The 3,257-nt window shown below is 32.7% G+C and overlaps 1 long non-coding RNA gene across 1 annotated transcript; it reads right to left on the reverse strand.

The window, feature by feature from the left end:
- Positions 1 to 471: 471 nt before the first annotated feature.
- LOC105802829 (uncharacterized) lies at positions 472 to 2,004 on the reverse strand. Its single transcript, XR_001136301.2, has 3 exons — positions 1,827 to 2,004; positions 897 to 1,064; positions 472 to 794 (listed from the first exon to the last, which is right to left on the reverse strand). It is a non-coding gene; the product is annotated as an uncharacterized LOC105802829 (long non-coding RNA).
- Between the last annotated feature and the right edge of the window lie 1,253 nt (positions 2,005 to 3,257).

The following is a 3,257-nucleotide window of genomic DNA, read 5'->3' on the forward strand; positions in this document are numbered from 1 at the left end:
TGACATTTACTGGTCATAGTCACTTCGACATCACATACATCTAAATCCTCATTTACTTAATAATCATAATAACAATACTAAATAACCAACAAATTATAACCACTATTTATCTCTCAGCCAACCAAGTCTCACCTTCAAACCAGGAGCATCATCCCCACGTTTCTAGTAAGCAGGACTCTTTGCGGCTCTCCACTCAGCCTTCCCCATACCATCTGTTACATGAAATAAATAAAGTCCACAAAAATTTAATAGACCAATAAAATTTCATTCCAATTCAAATTGCTCACAATGATTATTCTCGCAGACCAAAATTGCAGGCAGATCCCAAAGTGCAGATATGTTCAAATCCTCAAACAACTGCCCTTGATTAGCAGCCCCATCACCATATAAAGCAAAGAATACAACACTCTAGGGGCAAGCAGTGGTAATCAAGATAAGAATATAACCGATAATATCAGTAAAAACTGAATCATCAAGACAGAGGGGAAAGACAATTTTCTATATCTTCATCTACAAATTGTACCACTATAAAATCGGATTTCAAGGTCAAGCTTCTTGTTTTCTAGATCAGTTCCTAAAAGAAGTGTACAAATCGGAAAAAATTCTTCAAAGAATGACACCTACGAGTCAACTATACTAAAATAGCATTACATATATCATAACAATGTCCAGCATATTAGATATAAAGTAATGCATTATGTAAACACAAAGCCATAAGCAAATTGGTCGCCACAGAAGCATTACAAGTGTCACCAAGGCAGTTGTGACCAGCATAACAACAACTTCAGCTATGCCTGAAAAAACAATTAAACGAGCATTAGAGTGAAGCATATGCTAGCAAAAGCAACACTAGAATACTTTGAATAAACAAAAGAGTGCAACTAGTTACGACTTACACGCTGTTGTTTCAAATGCTTCTAATTGAGGAGATAATCTGGCTATGATGTCAAAGATGGAAACACATGTGCACTTACACTTGTTTGAATGCTCTTCAAGATTTCTTTCTGTGTTTCCATTTTACCATCCAGGTTCTGAATAAGTTGATTCAAATGCTTCTTCGCAGCCTGCCATTGTAGGATTTGTGAACTGATTAGAGGCTCTATGAATATCTCATAGCATACCATTTTAATATAAAAACTAATTAGAAAAACACAAATTGGAAGATGTATATTCATTAAGAAAACTTCAACACTACAAAAACACTCTGCAGCAAAATTTCCAAGAAAACATTTCATCAAATAATAAATTCAATGAACTTAAACGAAAAGAGAATACACACTGTAGGAGTAAGTAGAAACGAAATCTTTTGCTTTTGGAAATACTAAAACCAAAGTCTTTTAGTTTCTACTCGATCTCACTATATATAGAATTAATTAAAAGGCAACTTTCCATTAACATGAATCACAATTACTTTGACTAGCCAAATCCTCTTTTAGTAAAATAAATAAACTTCATGGCATTTTCACAGAAAACTGCTTCAGTGAAGCTTTTGACCCTAAACCATGATAGAAAGTGCAACGAAGAGAGCATCTGAGACAGAATCCAGATGTTTGCCATATTGAGTTTTGTGACCCAGAAAAGATCAGAGAACGAAATGGCCTAGTAATTAAAGAAGGAAAGGAAAAAAATATGTTCGTCAAATTACAAAGCAGACAGCATGAATGAGGTAATTGTAGAAGTTAACATCAAAATGTAGAAGTATCGATTTTGTTCAATAATGCAGAAGCAAATAAATCAAAAGTGGCAGATGCAAATACAGAAGGTGCCCAAACGAAATCCAATTTCATACCGATTTCATCAACTGAAATGCAAATAAAGAAACTCACCGGCGGAAGAGGAACAAAGAACCAGAGGAAAAGAAACAAAGGCAAAGAACTTTATATTTCAGGCAAAGAACCAGAGGGAAGAACAATTTTTGGGGGAGAAAAATGGAAATTACCAGCCAAAAGCACTTTTGGCTGAAGAAAAGGAGAAAATTTTAACTTCTTCATCTGGAGAAAAGGACTTCTCCGATGGTGATTTTTTTTCCGAAACGGAGGCCGTTTTTCTTTCCTTTTAAGAGAAAAGGACTTTTTCAATAAAAAGCCCTTTTCTAACGCAAAGGAGAACGGGCCCTAAGAGAATAATGCAATATCCCCGTTGTGGATGTCAGGTCTGTTTAATGTTGAAAATCTTATTTAGATGAAGTGGTTTAGAAAGTGTTCACCATTTGTTGTAAAATACGATCCTGCAAAGTGTGTTTAAATTTTCAATTTAACTTAGTTTAAGTGATATTTAAATAATTTAATTTTGTAAATGTTGAAACCATTTTTTGAAAAACAAAAATTTTAGGTTGTCGACTTAAAAAATGAAAATTGGGAGTCGCCACCAATCTTTTATTAAGGTGTGATTGGGTCACCTAAAATGACTTTGGTCTACGAATTTAAAAAAAAACGGGTTCGGAAGTCTGTTACGTATGAGGAAGGATTAGCATCCCCATTACGCCCAAAAATTGGTACCTAATTAATTAATTAATGTCTTAAGGTCGAAAATTTTAAAAATTTAATCTTTAAAAACTTAAAACGTTGCATATTAAGACCCTTTTCAATTCAGAGAAGCAAAAATGCCACGCCCAATACGTTAGGGCACAACCTTCTAATTTCCCCCAAAATGAATTAGGTCAGAATATAAAAATTTTAAAAGAGCATCCACTCATCCAAGATTTAAGAAACCACACCCAATACGTTAGGGCACGATCCCTTTAGAATCCGAAACTCGGAATATTTCCTTTAATTTAAAAGAACATCCACTTATCCAAGATTTAAGAAATCACACCCAATACGTTAGGGCACAATTCCTTTAGAATCTCAAACTCGGAATATTTCCTTCATGATTTTTAAAAAAAATCTTCATTTCGAGAAATCAATGCGCCACATCCAATACGTTAGGACATAACGTGTTGAATTCCCAATAATGAGCTTTTATTTTAATTAAAAGAATATCCATTTTGAAAAAGTTTGAATTTAAAAAATCGAGTGAAGAAATGTAATGTTATGCTACATTAAATATATAATGCAATAATACTACAATAGCATAAAAATAATACAAATATATGAACAAATAAATAAATAATGGCTGCAGAATATTAAATAAATGGACAAGATAAAATATGTAAACCTAAATTAATAAACCAATGATTGAAATAAAAAACATAAGTTTAAAACAATTAAAATATCATCAAAATTAAATAAATTAAGCACGTGAATATAAAATATGTT

The sequence above is a fragment of the Gossypium raimondii genome, chromosome 11 (genome assembly GCF_025698545.1).
Source record: "Gossypium raimondii isolate GPD5lz chromosome 11, ASM2569854v1, whole genome shotgun sequence".
NCBI classification, from domain to species: Eukaryota; Viridiplantae; Streptophyta; class Magnoliopsida; order Malvales; family Malvaceae; genus Gossypium; species Gossypium raimondii.